The following is an 18,496-nucleotide window of genomic DNA, read 5'->3' on the forward strand; positions in this document are numbered from 1 at the left end:
TCGGTTTTCCGATTACCTGAACTAATCTGGCTGCAAGAATTTTGGCCAAGCCCATAGGAAAGCAAAATCCAAGAAGAGATCTCATAGTTGTTTCTTTCATTTCTCCTAGACACAAATAAGCTATTTTTAAGACTAAGGTGAGACTACTTCCTATTTCTCAAATTCAACTCAGGAGAAACAACCACATATAATCTTTTTTATGCCTTACTCTGATCAAGAGATCTCTAAATCATCTTAAATAAGTCTAATTTAAGTCTCCTGAACATGAGACCATGAGATCAGAGAAAGAGCTCAAAGAAAGCTCAGCTGACACCTAGGATCTCACGATTCTTCTCAAAAATATCTCAGTTTTCTCATAGTGACATCAACAGAAACAACCACATATAACTCATCTGTGTCTTACACTGATAAAAGAAGAGATCTCTAAATGATCTTAAACAAGTAATTTAAGTCTCCTGAGCATGGATCACAGAAAGCTCCAAGAAAACTTATGACTCCTAGGATCTCATGATTTTTCAAAAATATGTCTCGGTTTTTCGGACCCCAGTGTTACTCCTCATTCTGCCAAACAGACTGGAGTAAGTTAGCAGGTGCGGAGATCGAGCTCAACAAAAGGCTCGCTCAGAAAAAAAAAGCGTGCAATGGAAATTAATGTCCTATTGGTCACATAGGCTGTAACTTCACTTGAGCGTCACTGATTGGTGGTCGACTGCATGAGTGACCCAATAACAACATACAAATGTCTGCAGGTGGTGGTACACTCCTATTTGGACCGCTAACTTTCGAGTGGGCGACGTTAAGTTGGGGAGTGAAGTTGCAGGTAAGTTTTCAACGTCTTACATATAGTTGTGTAACCAGCGACATCAGTATGCATTAACACCCTTGATAGAAAAAAAATCTATCTTTCTTGTAGCTTAGCACTGTAAATTAGGTTCGTCATGTCTTAATTCAAGGCTCCTTTGTCACCTTTGTTTGTTTGTTTGGTAATGCTCTTGATTCATCTTAAAAGTTATCACGGGTTCATGAGGACCATTTTGTGTACACATCTACTAAATGTTTTTAGTTAAATAGTGCAACACTAACTGCTAGCTTTGCCATTTTTCTATGGGATTTCCTATTGTATTTGTATGTTGTTAGCATTACGCTAAACAAGGATTACTGTCCTGTCAGCCAGTTCAGTTTGTGATGCTAAGTGTCATATTTATTAAAGTAAAAGTCCTGCATTCAAAACGTATGTAACAGTCAACATTTTTTTCTGTTCAGTGTAGTTTAAAATCATCAGATAAAGTCTTCAACTGTTTCTTACTGTTGGAGGAAAACCTCCATAAACATATTGTTAAATTTAACAGAGGTAAACATCTACTCTACTCCTAAAAGACCATTTATGATTTCTCATAAAGAGACATTAACTCATTCTGCAAACATTTAGCATAATTCGATAGGGGTGCGCAAAAAAATTGATTCACATAAAAATCGCGATTCTATCTCTGCTGATTCAGAATCGATTCAGAAATTCCAAGAATCGATTCACATTTTTCAGTCTTGCCACAACGCTGTTTTCCATTTTTTCCTGACTTCCCTGACATATCAGTGGAGTGGAGAGTTTTTGTTAATGTCCATGAATGTATGAATGTATTCACTTATTTGATTTTGATTTATGGATCCTCAAATAGAAAGTTATTTTGTTTAGTTTGCAGTGGTGCTGATTGCAAATTAGAGTCAGACTGAATGGGACTATGGTCTGAGATAACTATTGGATGTATTAAACTCTGTGTCACATTTCTAACAATTTCTTGGGAGATCAGGAAAAGGTTGATTCTTGAGTAGGTTTGATGTCTGAGTAGAGAGTGTAATCTCTGACATCATGATGTATTGTCCTCCAAATGTCCAAGAGACTGAAAGTCTGCATTACTTTCAGCAGTGAAAATATAGATTTTTTCGGTTGACATATCTTCCCACTTTTATCAACTTGTGGGTTTAATGTTAGATTTAGATCCCCTCCTGAAATTATTATTGAGCTACAAAAATCTGATAATTTCCGGTCAGTTGTACTGAAGAATGATGGACTATCTTCATTAGGCACATTTATCAAATATTTACGAAAGTAATACTGTTTGACTTTAAGGAACCATTAATAAAAATATATCTTCCTGATGGGTCTTGATATATTGTTAACTTTGAAGATTGTCCAGCACCAATTACCTCCCCAACCCACTCTCTTTTTAGATGTTGCAAATTTCCATTTTTAAAATGTAAGAAATGACAATATCTGGGGAAAAGCTTTTTAAATGTTTTAAAATTTTACCACATTTAACCTGATTGTTAGCACCATTCACATTCCAAGATATAATTCTTAGCTTTGTGTTATTCATTAGGCAACAGAAAATGTGTTGAACAAATTTGTATGTTTCTTCTCTTCAATATCAAGTGCAAATATCAGTGAACTTTGCCACAACACAACGACAGCTCTGTTTTCCAGCCTTTGTCTGCCCGATACGGTGAACTCTGGAGAAGCGAATAGCTTCCACCTCTTGCACCTCCATCTTCAGGCTGTTGTTCATAAATTACTTGACTAGCCACTCTGTTGTCTGGTAAGTTTCTTTGGTTTGTTCAGGAAGCCTGTGAACTATTATATTGTCTCTCATGCTTCTGCATTGCATATAGCATGTCATTTGCCATTTTAACATTTTTTTCTTGGAGTTCTGCTATCAGACTTTTGAGGCTGTTAACCTTGATCCTAAGCGATGCGTTGTCTTCCTTTAAGACCTCAATCAGGGAATTGTTAAACCCAGCGACTGCTTTAACTCTTCAACATCGTCTGTTAACTTTTTCATTAGATCAAGCTTCCGCAGCTGCTCTTTCATCATTGTTATAGACTCAGGTACATCATGGAGGTCCACTGATATGTGAGAGTCTTCAATTTCGCTTGAGCTAAGCTGCTGCCTGCCATGTTTGCTGTTGCATTAACTTGGCATTTTGTAGTAATATGTATCGATAAAAGACTCCAAATCTTCAACAGATTCATCCACAGATTATTCCACTTTAGTGTATGCTTGGATGATCACAGATTACACCCAGTTTAGCGGCATGATAGGGAAAGTTGGCACAGAGTACTGCACAAGAATTCACACCATCGGCCATCTTCCCTCACCCTCCACCATTTTTGATGGTCTCATAATTCAAGGAATTTATATTGTTATAATTATTGAATAATAATACTTTAAAACATTATTAATACTAATGACCTTTACAGATATGGACCTTACAAACCAGGATGTGTATGTGTGAACTTCGAACAGTGCACCCAGTAGTTGGGATTGGTATTGCAAGATATACACAATTGTTTCAAATTATACACATTTGCCTGCCATATTATACACAAATTGGTGTAAACTATGTCATATGAATACATCAAGAGGATTTGCCGTGCTCGCAGCCGTGTGGATTTTAAGATTGGAGCTGCTCTTCAGGATCATGGGATTTCATTAAGAGTGAAAAGTAAGTCCTTCATATTTATATTTTGAATGTAAAATGAAAACTTAATGTCTGATAGCCTCAATGGACTTAAAGTACGGTAGCGTTACAACTTATTTAATTAATGTGTTCATTAATGTTAGTTAATATGTTTACTCAGAAATAACATTACTCTCAAGACTATCTCTCAGTGCAGTGAGTTAGCTTTTAACTACACCTGCTTATATAAAGGTTTTATCATTTATTTTATTATTAAAACATGTCTTTTATGGCACATTTGATGAATGCTCATCAGCTGAAAATAGCGATAGCCGGGTGCTGCACATGCTGCACACACACACTAGTGATTGCATGCTAAATTAATTTATTTTGTTGTCAGTTGTCGAAATAGACCAAGTCTGAAATATTTAACATCAATACAGATGTGATTTAAGTTTCATCTAAATGTTTTTATTATTTGATTTTCCTTTCGATTTTCCAATCTCAATGTTAGAAAATGTACTTTTGTATTCATATGTGTTTGTATTATATAAGTGGCACAGTCCAAATGCTGACATTTATGATTTCTGAATTTAGTGAACATAAAAAGTAAAAGCTGTATCAGCACTTGCTAAAATCTCAAATAGATCAGGCTGAAATGGTTCCTCCTTCCTCCTCCTTAATTTAGGAAGTGAATTCTCACAGAGACACATTTGGGAATGAAAAATCCATGTTTATCACGTTATCTTGGAACAGCTGCAGTATCAAGTTTCATTTGCAACTTTTGAAGATGAGAGGATAGGTTCACAGTTTTTCAGGTCTGAAGTAAACTCATTCCAGGCCTGCTGTTTTCTGTTCAGATCATGGTAACTACAGTTAGTAAAGTCACCACAACTTTGTCCCCCATAATTATTATCTAAACTTGTTGTTGTCACCACCAAAGAAAGCCTGCCTGTTTCCCACAGAATTAGATTTTAATTGTGGTGGTAACTGGCTGAGTGGGTGATTAAATAATACCACATATAGTTTGCATTTTATGTAAAGCACATTGTGTTTCCTGTGTATGAAAAAATAAGGTTTCACTTGATTTGACTTCAACAAAATACTTTATTGATTTACTGCCAAACAGTTCATATTTCCTCACCTACTGACCGGACATAATGCAGGCTACTAGTATCAATGGTACCAATTTCAGACATGTAATGAATGAGAAAATAAATACACCAGGAAGAACTGTAAACTGAAATCAATTTGCAGTTACAGTGGCAGATCTGCATGCAAAACACATTTTTCTGTGTTAAGAGAAACAGAGCTGAAGAAATGAAATATAGTGCAAAAAATAAAAATCTTCATTTATATTAAGTTTCCAAGTAAAGAAACCACGTAAACTTTTTTCAAAAATAGAATTGTTGAAAACTTTTGGATCTTAATCAAGGGTGCACAATGATTAAGACAATACATTCAACAGTGTCATGGGAACTACTTAGGTGCAAATATAATGTGTCAATGTGTTCTGGTACAAAGATGAATATGAAGTTTTGGGGTAACAAATTTCTGCCCTGAACAGAGCATTCACTTTGCTCCTTAACAGCCATTTTAAAAGGGGATAATGGGAACATGTCCCTCTTTATCCAGGTATCTGAGAGAGAGCATAGGCATGTGTTTAGTATTTACAGTTCATACAGGACCTAGGATTTATGGGATTCTGATATCAAAGAAAATAAATGTTCCCATACTGGACGTGCAAATAGTTGCCTCTACGTTGAGACATCTGTGCTCTCATTGTTTTCCAGGCTAATTGCCTGTGATGATTTAATCTCGATGAGAATTAGCTCCTCAATGACTTCTGTTAAGATCTCAAGCATTTCGTCAATGATACAATGAGATCTATAATTGTTCCTCTGGTCAATCTTGACATTGGAAAAAGGAAAAAAAGGACTTTGTAAATTGTATTCACTCTTTAATAAAATCTTCAGCCAATCTTAAATGATGGCTAGGTGACCATTACCTTCAATTTCCTGTTACACCCTAGACGCTTTGAGAAGTGTGTGTGGTGGGCCAGTTCATTTTTTATGAGCCAGAATAGGCACCTGAACCCACCAATGATTGCCTCATGTGCCACAGCAACAGTAAGCTCAAAGGTGTCCATCACTGAGATGCCTGTAAATGACAAAGTGGTTAGAAAATTATTTGAGTATACTCCAGTTATATTATTTGCTGTTGAAATTGAAACCTACCAGATGCAAGAGATGTCTGGCATCTGATGCTGTCCTGGTGGTGCTCTGTGGTGACGTGCTGTTCCAGGTCATCGTTTTGTAAATAACCGCTCCAAACCCAACAAAAGCCCTCTTTGTGTGGCCTTTCTTAAGTGTGGGCTTGTGGTGCCTGCACAGTCAACAAAATATCCCTAAAAAGTAGAGCAATAATTTATCAAATTTGTTAAACAGCCACACATATACTTGAGTATTTTTTCTTTCTTTTTTTCCCCTTTAAATTATATACATAGGACATGACGTACCACAGTAAGATCACATAATAATAAAAATACTACTACTACTACTAACAATAATAATAATAATAATAACAAAAAGGTGAAAATGAAAGAAGAAATAAAAACATTTATGATAGCACAAAAATAGGGAGATATTAACTTAACCATGCTGTGTGTGGTACAGCTAGGTCTTAAATTGAGGCATATTAAGCCACTTTGGATCAAATCCAGTGTTTCTGTGATTGCTGCTTGCTGATGTCCTGTCTACAACGCACAGAAGAACAGAGATGAGGCCCCTTTTGCTGAGAAATCTGCTTTTCTGACCTGCCATGCTTCTACTGTACTCTCTCTGTTTGCTGTCAGTTTCACCTGTTGCTTCTGCCCCGGCTGGTTCTCCCACAGCAGCATGTTGACTGCTGTTCTCCGCCTCCTACATCTTTCTGATTAGCTACAGCTGTCCCTTCCTGACCCTCTCTTGCTGTTTCAGCTGTCACAGTAGCACTGGTTGAAACCTTTCTTATTTTTTTTATTTTTATTTTTTATCACCGCTTGCTTCTTTTACAAACTCAACCAAAAAAAAGAAAAAATCAGCTCTTGAACAAGGAAAACTAAGGGCATGCAAAGGATTTTGATAATTAATGAAAGGATTATTTATTATTCCATCACTAATTATTATGTATGTGCAGGTGGTGCACATACATAATCCATCCAAACAGATCGACGTCCAGACTGAGACAAATTTCCAATGTCTGAATAAAATCATTCTGCTAGAGTTATGGCATGCTCCTGTCATCTCGATCGTTTAGTGTAAGGTGGTCAAAAAACTCAGACCAAGCTGTCTTATGTCAGTCTTTTTATGTGTTGACGTTCTGATAAAATCAAACATGTTGAATATTATCATCAGTCTTTAATCTTGGTTCATGCAAATAGTGAAGTTCAATGACATGAACATTGTCAACAACCAATAGGTGCGCTCTCTCCAGCACCAAACAGGAAGTAGCAAACCGGGTAGTTACTGTTAAAAAACTGTTGAAAAAACTCCTCACACACACACACAATAGATGGTGAAATAACAGTGTTATGAGTCTATGTTTAATTTAAATTGGTGGAGGTGGAGTGGGGGAGTGGAGGACGGGTGCCTGCTCACCTCCGCAGGGCGGGATCTCTTACATTGGACTCAGTGTATTTCATTTTTTTTCATGCTAATCTGTGATTGGCCATGACACGTAAAATGACGCTCCAAGGGAGGCTGTCCTCCCTTACCAATCAACAACCAGAATGCAATATTGACATCGAGTTGGTCCAATGATAGTTTCCAGAATTCATCTTCAATTCTCTCCACTGTAAGGCAGACTAGCAGCAGTAGATAGCTCCTTGTGTTAGCCAACGCAACAGTTAGCTTATTGTAACAGCCTGAAGGACTCTTTATACATCCATGGAAGGACTGTTAAGGACTGTTGTTAACTTGATGAAATCTGAGGGGTGGGGGGCAATTTTATATGCCAATAAAACAATTTGCTTTCAAAAACAAAAACAGAAAAAAAAGGCTGCTTCTATAAAGACATTTAGCATATACATAATGTCTCTAAACAAAGAAGTGCTCATTTTAGCCATGGAGTGGTACAAATGTGTCATTTTACCAACAAAGTGAAATTCAAATTTATAGTACTGTTCTATTGTGACAACAAATTTATGTTCTCATCAAAAACAGACAAGATATCACATGATTTGCATGCATTTCCTATGTATTTTCTTAATATACAGAAATATATAAAGTAGCACAAAGCTTATAATGTGATACAGGTTCAGATCAGTGCTGAATACTAGAAAGATTGAACACTAAAAACATTCACAGATCTAAAAGTGTAGGTTCACATCAGAAAGTATGAATGCATGTATCAAATACATGACTTATACACCCTTATCTATATGTATGATATACAAAATATAGGCCTAGTCTACAAAGCTGAACCGTGAGTTTTGTGTTCATGTTAACACCCCTAGTGTTAACATGAACACAAAACTCACGGTTCGTATTGTATCACGGATTTGAGTCACGGATCAGATCATTATTAAGATCAGCGAAAAAAAAGGGGGGAGACAAATAAAACTTTGTTTTCCATTTATTCTATAACACACTGACAGCCAGAAACAGCAAGGAACTTTTGCCCATGGTCTTAAATGAAAACAACATTTAAGATGTCTAATGTTTAAATAAAATAAAGTATATAAAATATTCAATGCTCAGTTATTGCAATATGAGGCATGAAACCTTCCTCTTTTAAACAGTGAATGAAACAGCCTCTGTCCACATCATCAAAACTTGATGACAAACATTCACCGCTAACATCAGTTAGCAGCTAGATAGCTAATAAGCTGCTCAGCTGCAGCACATTAAACAGCAGGTAAGCATGACTCAAATGTCACATCGGACCCGTTATAGATGCTGGTTTGATCGTTGCTCTTCAAAATTCCTGTTAGCGACGCGCTATCTGTCCATGACTTGTACTTACACCAGTTTGTTTACTTTGTCTTAAATGAGACATTAAATTTTGCAATTAATCCGTGGTTCATATGCCTGCCGAACCGTGGGGGGTGATCCGTACGGATCACGGATCAACTACAATCAGTTACACCACTAGTTAACACTTGTTATTCTAGCTACTTTAAGCTTATTACTCAATATACGGCTCAGCCTAAAACAAACTAAAGAAACTGTCAGAAGCAAGCAGCCAGACCTCCTGCACACTAATCATACAACATCAACAGGTGACTGAACAACCACTCAATTGAAAACGAATGAATGAGTGAGTCCAGACAGCTCACTGTAACTTCAACAAGCAAACTAACGTTACCCACAACACATTATATGATCTCTGTTCTGATTGCTCATCAGCAGTTCCAGACCCAGACGAGCCACTTGCTACTCTGCCTGAACCATTAAACAGAATCATGAATCCTGAACACTCATCTGTAAGTGATGCTACTGATTCTCCTGCCCATTTGGGGTATGTGTCTCCAGGAGACATACTTCCCTTCCCTAAAGCCACAGCAACCAAACTTAGAATGAAAAGGAAGAAAGTAAAAACAAAAATCTTGACGGACACACCTGAAAAGCTGGAGCTGGAAAAGGCACACAATGACACAATGAGAAAATAAAGACTGAAAAAGAGAAGAAAAAGACTGAAAAAAGGAGACAGAGGCTCTGAAAGGGTCAAAACAAATCAAAACCAAGAAGAAAACTGTTGACTACAGTAGCTCAGAAGAAAGTGACATAAACATTTCACTTAACGACACCACTGACTACGATAGTTCAGAAGATGACCTGAGTGATAATGATGGTGACAAGAATCTGTCTGCTGGTGACTTTATCGTTGTGAACTTTGCGAGTAAATACAAATCCTGTAATTACATTGGATTGGTGGAGAAGGTTGAGGGCACTGACATCCGTGCAAAGTTTCTGAGATAAAGTCGTGGGAGTTCTGTGGATGGAAAGCCCACCTTCACATTCAAAGAGAATGATGAAGGACTCATCCCTAGAAGTGATGTCCTCAAGAAACTACCCAGACCGCAAAAACGTGGAACATCTCATCTAGAAGGGAGCAGAAGTTCATATTCCCCTGCAGCATTGGCAGGTGGGATGTTGAGGAGTAGCCTGGTCCTGTGAGCAGAATTGCAGTTGATTTTGTTCTTCATTTTGAATTTGATTTTGTTCTAAAAATTTTAAATAGGCCTTGTTTTAAGAAAATTGGCCTTCAAAGTTGTAAACTTCACCTTTAAATACAACCTTTAAGAAGTATAACTTGGTATTGAATTTGTCTTGCTTTGATATAGGATTATATGAGGTGAAAATGTTCAGTTTTACTTCAACATAATCAATGGCACAATTTACCCCCATGTGGTTCAACTTATCCTCTCCCTAGGCTCAACTTGCCCCCAATGAGGGGTAAGTTGAGCCAAGAGACCACTTTTTTTGGGAAAGCCATATTTTGAAAACTGTTTATTTTAGATATAAAGTGATTATTCCAAAGGATGCACCACATCCTAAAATATATGTACATATTTTAGTTGGAGACATTACTGTCATGCCCTCACTTTAAAGACGCCTCAAGTAAAAACTGGCTCAACTCACCCCACTCTTCCCTAATGCTTGAGCTTGAGGACTTCTGACTGCTGTCAATTCCAGGAGTTCTAGGTTGCTCACGTTCCAATTTCTGGTACTGCAGCAAAGGGAAAAAAAGAGACACAAGTTTACATTTATTTATATGTATATGCATATTTTACATTTTAATAATAATACATTTTACATACATACATTTTATAATATATTCGTCTTCTATTGCATTTATGTGTAACGGTAATTCCAGAATAAGTAACACTTGCTTGACAAAATAGCTATTTATAATTCAGTCTATGGGGTTTATTAATTTTACAATTGCTTTAGGCTATATCATTACAGTTCAAAAAGGTCAAATACATTTTAAAATTCATCTATAAACTGTAGGCTACAACAAATAACAAAATAATAATCACATTTAAATAACTGAATTTCGCATAATAGTGTATTGTTATATATTGGGAATACAGAAATAGAGCGTCCTCACACACAGCTTTGGCAGCATTCATCACAACGACACTCATTACATAGCTCTAAATAGCACGCCATTGAACCTTTTCACATATCATTTAACGCAGTTGGTTAGATTTAGGCACAAATTCCACGTTCAAATGAGGAAAAGATCTTGGTTTTTGGTTAAAACAGTAAATGCGGTAAAAATGTCTGGTTTTATGACACAAAAATGCCAGACGTGAAGCTTAGGATGTATCGTTTAATGTCATGAATATGCACTACATAACAGTCAAAATCTCTGGCTAAAATGTCTCAACGTCACAAAAAAAGTGTCTGGTATAAGGGCCTGAAAATGCCCAACCTAACGGTAAAAATCTCCAGCTAAATTGTCCCGATGTCATAAAACTGTCCGGTTTAAAGGCATGAATATGCCTGACATAACGGTCAAAATCTCCAGCAAAAATGTCCCGATGTCAAAGTTTAGCAAAAACTTAGCTGCTAGTGTTACCTAGCTAACGTAATGTTAACATTACTTAGATTTTTTCAGTTTTGGTCAAAATGTACACCCTTAGCTAGGACATTAGACATTTTCAATGTTTTGAATCCTTCGAAAAAAAGGTTTTAACGTTACCTTTCAAACATGCTGCTTCCTCTCTTCTGGAAAAGTGGCTGAATAGAGCTGGAATAGTCCTGGCGTGCTATCTGCTTCATGTTCTTGTCGTGTGCTTCTTGCGTGATAGCGTTACCTGTGTGCATTCAGCAGGAGCAACTCTGATTGCCTGCAAATTGAGTGTTACACATTTTGTTGGCAGACTCCGTCCATCATGTATTTCCGGCCATGGTCATAACTCGAGTCCTTTGCTATAGTTTAAGAATAGGCACCATAAATATTCATGTAAAAGTACAAATTGTATAGACAATGGAGTGCAAATTATGAATTAATTATCATTAATCATTGACAACAAACAAACCCAAACAACAGCAAATTATTTACGTTGCAACTGTCATTTTTTGACTAATTTAATTTCTAATTTACAAAATTACAATGTACCTGCTAGTTGATTTAAAAAAAAAAAAAAAAAAAAAAACACTGAAGGCCTACCACAGAGGCAAGCAACATATGGGATAAGATTTTCTTTTGTGTCAATGTATTTTTTAAATTGAGAACAGAGAATTCTGATAACAAATGTTGTTGTACATTTGCATGAGTTTGATTATAATCCTGAATATCCCATCTGCAATTTAGTGCCCTATCCCATATTACGGTAAAGAAGATAAACTCATATTTGGGTTATGCCTGGTTCGATACACACAAACCCAGCCATTCTGTCTACAGATGGGTTTTTGAATCATGCGGGTCACATATACTCCTACTGTTCTAGTCAAACCAACATTCTGGCCTTTGCATCACAGAGAATATGTCAATACTGCATAGGTATTAATAAACAAGTTATTTAAAGTCCATGTAGTTTACAATTACTTATAATCATGCATAGTACAGCATCACTTATTGCTCTATTTTTACAAAATAAAAAAAATCCAATTTTTCCAAAACTAATTATCCAAGCCATATCTTTTTCAGAAAAAAAAATTCAAAAATCTGAAAATTGTTGTGTGGACAGCTCTGAATGTATATTTTGAGAATCCATGGGCACAACATTAAAATCTTTTACGGTTTTCGCAAAATAGTTGAAAATTGGCAAATCTGTTGCAATACTGGCTTTTTTACTAGGGGGTGACTGAGTCTGAAATCAAACTCTTGGAAGCAGAATCTCCAATTTGGAAGTCACTTGATCTCTCAACCAATCAGAAGTCAAGCTGTTACTAAATCTATACAGATGTCAAAGGTCACAGCGCTTCCAATAACAGAATTTTGTTCTCTATGGCCTCTAAATGCACCCAAGATGCACTGAGGATGGATTGTCCAGACAGTTAGCAAACTAAGCTTCAAGTAAGAAAGCTGCAAGAAGCTATGGTTATTCAAGACACTCGTGGATGGTGTCAAGACGAGACCAAGTGTCTGTTGTCAATTTAGCCCATACAATAGTGCAGCTTCACAGATGGCTGCTGTCTTTTTTTTATTCACACATCATCCTCGCACAAACAAGAGGAGGATGTGACACGCCATTGTTTGAGCTGGACAGAGTGATCAAATCTAAATCGGATCTCAGTATGGACACTGGAGACACATAGTAATACCAGGTGTAAATGTAATCAGGTCAAATCATATCTAGATACAATCTGCATTTTAATGCAAGGTGTGAAGGGGGCTTATATGTCAATTGAAGAGCATTGGAAGCCATTCCAAAAAATGTATTTGAGTCTCTGAATAACAAGGTCAGGCTTCAAATCTGGCCTAATCTTGTGTGGTTGGGTTCCTGACCTTCCAGGTGTTCCAAACAGGAGGAGAATCTTAGCAAGCCTCCCTGATTGGAGCTACTTTCACCCTTGTTCACTGTATGTAATAGATTCTGATTAGTCAATTGATTGGTCAAGTGACGTTCTAAAAACTGAATCTGAAGATTCCAGAAATAAAATTATTATTCTCTAACCCTACAAGGGTCAGAGGGTGACATTTGTCATCATTGCTTGGAAACTATAAAACCTAGAGCTCTTTTTTTACAGGCTTGAACTAGACCAGTTGGTGATGACACAGTCCCATTTTGGTGTGTCTAGGTCAAACCTGTGAATTTTGCCATTTTTTTAATCTACAAAAACCATCAGGTCTACAGGTAGGCCTCAAATGAAGCCTGCTCTTGAGTACTTCAACTTTTTAGTCATATCTTCAGAACCAATAAGCCTAGAAACGTCATTCAACTTTCGTAATCATCAGTGGAGCACTGCAACCGTGCTGTGGTGGAACAATTTCTCAGATGTTAACTCTTCACTGACAGGTCACGGTTTGACCTCTGCAAACACCAAGAGGGACAAAAGTCGAATGCATCGAAGGTTGTGATTTGGGACCACTGACACTAGAATCTTCATTTTGAGGGATTAGTGACTTACTGTGCAGCACTGTGCTTCAAAATAGGGCAGATTAAACTCTCAACCTGTTACCAAACTCATTCAGATGTCAAAGGTCATAGCGCTTCCACAAACAGAATTTTGTTCTTTATATGTTCTCTATATGTTCCACTGAAGACCATCAGTAGCCATTCCAATATTTTCTTAAAATTTTACTCTAAACACACAACAGTTTTTATGACATAAAAACACCTATTTAACAATCAAATCTTTAAATTAATACAAATCTTTAAATTAATACAAATGTGGCGATAAAGTGAATGTCAAAATCTGTTAAATATCTAATTTTTAATTGTCTCATAGGATAGTTATTACCCTGTGTTTTTTTCAATTTATGTATGTAAAGTAGTGGATAAGTTATGCAAAATGACAAAATATTTCTTTCTTTAGTCATAAATTTTCTTGCAGTTGTACAATTTTAAATGTATTATAACAGTATTTTTATGTATTTGACAGTGATATAGCTCCATAACATTTTTTTTGTAAAATTACAGTAAATTCTGCTACTTTTGTTAATGAATAAAACTTTATTATTATGGTTAGTTTTGGTAAAATTGACATTTAGAAGCTGTTAAAAAAAAAGATATTTAATGTATTCCATTTTTACTGATTTTTTTGTTAACTCACGACACATTTCAATATACAATTTATTCTTGTAATTTAATATGATTTTTCTGTCAGCTTGAAATACAGGCAAAAAATTGTAAAATTTATTGGGAAAAAAAACAAAAAAAAAAAACAACTTTTTTTTTTTTTTTTTTTTTTACAGTGCAGTATAATGTTATTGTGTTGGAAGTTCACATTAATCATGGCTAAAGTGTCAAATAATGAGGTAAACATGTAGAGCAAAAAGGGCTGGCTTCAGACTGCTCTGAATGCTTGGTTTCCAACATTTTTTTTTTTTATTTCCAGTCCGAGCTGACATAGGCTCATGACAGATTTCAAGATCTTGTTCTGTCAACCAGTTTTATTATTATTTATTTATACCAGTGTTCATATAAATGGTCAGTGGACTGTACTTGTATAGCCCCTTTCTAGTCTTCCAACCACTCAAAGACACATTCACCGATTCACACACATTCATATGCTGATGGGTACAGAGGCTACCATACAAGATCCCAATGTGCCCATCAGAGGATACTAACCATTCACACACATTCATACATTGATGGCACAGCCATCAGGAGCAATTTGGGTTTCAGTATCTTGCCCAAGGACACTTCGACATATGGACTGGAGGAGCCGGGAATGAAACCACTGATCTTCCGATTAGTGGATGACCTACTCTACCTCCTGCCCCAATGCGGCTGTGGCACATTTAATTTCCTGTAAATTCTTCACAATAAAGTCTCCCATTATTTAGTCCTTTGAAAGATTTTAATTTGAAGCAGCACAAGCAGAAAATGTTGGGTTTTCATCAGGAGTGACACGACTCTGATACATGCTGAAAGTGATCAGCAAACAGTATAATAAGCCAGATATCTAAAAGTACAAACTGGAACACAGAGAGATCCTTAACTTCAAATCACAGAGTTTCAGTTAGAAGCTATAAAAGTACTGAGAGCTGAACACAGATAGAATAAAGATATCAAACAATAAACAGGTAATGAGCCTTACCAAACGGAGACGTCCTGCTGTAATGTAATGTTTGTTGCTGCGGATGTTCATGCTGTCCACTCGCATATTTTGAATCAGATTTCAGCTCAAACAAACAACGGATATATTTGAGAGGTTTATATTTTGCATAAAGAACTAGCGCAAGAAGCAAAATCTGACTGCTGTAGTTTGTTTATGTTGTCTCTGGAGCCGGGGAAAGCTTCCTAAAGCTGGTCATAAGAGAGTGGGCTTTTAGGAAGGAGGGCAGAGGAGAGAGGAATCCGAAATGGCCTGTTTCAGAGAAAGGCTGAACACAGGGGCTGCATAAAGGGACAGTATAGGATAAATAAGGAGCTTTTGAACTGTGAATCATCCAAAGCTACTCTGGTGGAGTCCAAATATAACAATATAGAGCTGGAAATGAGCGTAATAGGTCCCTAGCTGGCTCAATCATCATGTCAAATTTTCACTTTTATGACCACCTCTAAAATTAATGTCATTCCCAGATCCCATCAGGATCAGTGAGTTTGCTGAAAAAAAGTAAGTAATTGCAGCTGTAAGTATTACTGGAGTGGTGGTGAAAAATTACCCCTAGGGGTGTGCCCGAAAGTACAAATAGTGGGGTTTTTTTTACAAATAATTATTTCATAAAAATATTTTTAAAATTATTTGTTTTTGGGAAGAAAAAAAAAAGTCAAATACCAGCATGCAGGTTGGTTACATTGCTATCTCAGTCTCTCTCCTCAGCTCCACTGTTACGTACAACGAGGGGAGTCACATCCACCCTCTACATGACGCACATTTCCTAATTTGGACATCACTCCCAGAGTTGAGGGTGTTCCCCAGAGATAAAGCTGAGCTCCTGACACACACGAAGTGCTCCCAATGCACTCTCCATAACCTGTTGTTCCCCTTCTCCTTTCCACAAAGTTAGGTTGTAAAAAATAGGCAATAAATGAAAAGTGCAAAACAATAATCACTGTTGAAGTTCTTCCCTCCACGTTACACAGTGTGCTGTCTCTGTGTTATGGGTATATAAATAGGTAGAGGTCTGTCTACAATGAGGCAATGAGTAAAGTTTTAGCTCAGTAGTCAGCACAGTCATCTATGATCTGGGAGACCTCCTTCATAAGGTAGTTTATATATGAACACTTATTGTAACACTTCAGTTTTCTTAAATTAAAAGTGTAACAGAAACAGGATTTTTTAGCTTCTTTCCACTTTTATTCAAATACAAATATAAATAATTTTGCTGCCTCAACAAATATAGATACAAATACAAATACTGGGCTCTGCACATCCCTATTACCCACATACCTGTTTTGGACTGGTTTTAAAATCACTGACCAGTGCAGCTAATGTTGAAATCACCACACTTCCCCAAGAGAAATAAATCCAGTCAGAATGGGCAAAATGTATTGGTCAAAATTCTTTAATTATCAAAACTTCCGCTCATGTTATTGATTTATGTAAAAAAGAAAAAAGAAAAGAAATTGGCCAACATATTTTTAAAACTCTTAATATTGACCTCTTTCAGCCAGGCATTACTTTTCACTGTCACACAGCTGCAGGACCTAGTGAACCTTGTGAGGTAATGAGCTGCTGCTCATTGTCATTTGTGTCCTGCATAATTTTAAAAAAAGTTTTAAAACCCTGTGTCATGCAATGCTGTAATGAGATTCTATTGGGAAACAATTAGAGAGAAAAGCATTTGCAATTCTGTTCCGGAAACATGTTGACTGTAGTGATAGACAGATTAAAGTATTTTTGTCCTAATTATGATCAAGTGTGTACGAGTCAATTCCTCAAACCATTGCTTAGTTTTTAGACAAGATTTTTTGCTTTATTGGCAGCCCTATGCCATTCATCATTGTTTGTACAACTGAAACAAATGACCAACATTTTTTTACTTTGTTTCTTCTCCTCTTCTTCTCCTATTCAGTTTTTCTCTACCTCTACAGTCTTATTCAATTAAAGTATCTTTTAAGTGATTAATACTGTTTACCAAAATATCATACTATTTGTCCTTTTGAGTGAAACCACACATTTTGTCATTCTGTTACATTGTTTCTGGATGCACTGTCATTGTACAATAATGCAATTTCAGGGATGGCAGCATTTACCCTGAAGGATATCCTTTGCATTCTTCACAAATGTTTTATACTCTTGCTTACATCATGCTACCTGAACATTTTTATACCAGGCCTCCACGGTTATATAATATCCATTATTCACTCTTCCATTTCTCTCTGTACACATTCAGTTGCTGGCATGGCCATGTTGAAGCAATGAAACAGCTCATTTTTCTATCAAAGAGGTGCAGAAAAGGAAGAACACAAAGCCAATTTACCCTAAATGGTTTAACATACAAGTATTACCGACTGGGGTCCTTGGGGACCCCAAGAATGAACTACTGTAAGAAACAACCATCATGGAAAAATGTATATAACTTATTTCTTCTCAAAACATTATTAGTTATGTAATTAATGTAATCTGAAAAATAGATTATTATTATTTTAGGAAAATTACAGTTAATTTGCATATTGTGTGAAACAAAATACCGTATTTTCTCTAGTAGTGGCCGGGGCCTTTATTTACCTCAACTGCAGAGGGAACCAGGCCTTTATTGGAAGCAGGCTTATATTAGAGAGAGGCCTTTATTCCTAATTCCCTCCGTTTGATAAGTATATTTGCTCATATTTTAGTACAAAGCCTCCCTGTTTTCTGATCTGCTTCCATTTGCTCTATTAAATTTTTATATTTATTTTTATTTATTTATTTATTAATTATGCTATTAATAAAATAAAAGCCTTCATTTCCTGACTTTTATCGTGAAACATCACACAAACATTTCAATATAACTTGTGTGAAGTATGACCAGTCAAGTACAGGAGGGGAAATATGGCCAGTGTCAGTTAAAATTAAACAAATCTGGGGTAATGTTACACTGGATATAAACATTAATAGCCAGTTAACAGCACAGTCAAATATCAAATATCAATCAGCTGTCTCTCTAGCTCCAAGCTAACTTTCTTCTTCCCACCTCCAGCTAGCCGTGCCCTCCTCTTGTCAGCTAACAGCAGCTCACGTTTCTGTTTTTTTCCAGTATCTGATTCTTTTCGAGTCAATGTCAAAATGTCTTGCAGCTTTTGCTCCTTAATTTTCCTCTGCATATTGCAAAACTCTCTCTTTGAATTTGATATCAAACTTCCGTCTGGTGGGTGCCATGTTCGCTCTCTACAGTGTTGTGGCATTGGTGTTGTGGAAAATCTAGTCACTGATACTTGCACAGGTCCTATATGGTACTTCAATTATAGCTACCGCCATCTTGTGGCACTTGTACATTACAACAAACCACAGTC

General features: G+C 36.5%; 1 protein-coding gene and 1 long non-coding RNA gene across 3 annotated transcripts in view; both read right to left on the reverse strand.

Moving 5' to 3' along the window:
• ntsr1 (neurotensin receptor 1 (high affinity)) overlaps positions 1–18,496 on the reverse strand; it is a 94,559-nt gene that overhangs the window by 50,054 nt on the left and 26,009 nt on the right. The window lies entirely within an intron of this gene.
• On the reverse strand, positions 4,578–11,853 carry LOC137184034 (uncharacterized). Of its 2 annotated transcripts, XR_010928606.1 has the most exons (5): positions 11,146–11,853; positions 10,077–10,164; positions 5,691–5,860; positions 5,456–5,613; positions 4,578–5,363 (listed from the first exon to the last, which is right to left on the reverse strand). It is a non-coding gene; the product is annotated as an uncharacterized lncRNA (long non-coding RNA). The 2 variants fall into 2 exon arrangements; XR_010928605.1 differs by having other exon boundaries at positions 4,578–5,613; positions 11,146–11,851.

This window comes from Thunnus thynnus, chromosome 6 (assembly GCF_963924715.1).
Source record: "Thunnus thynnus chromosome 6, fThuThy2.1, whole genome shotgun sequence".
Classification (NCBI taxonomy): Eukaryota; Metazoa; Chordata; class Actinopteri; order Scombriformes; family Scombridae; genus Thunnus; species Thunnus thynnus.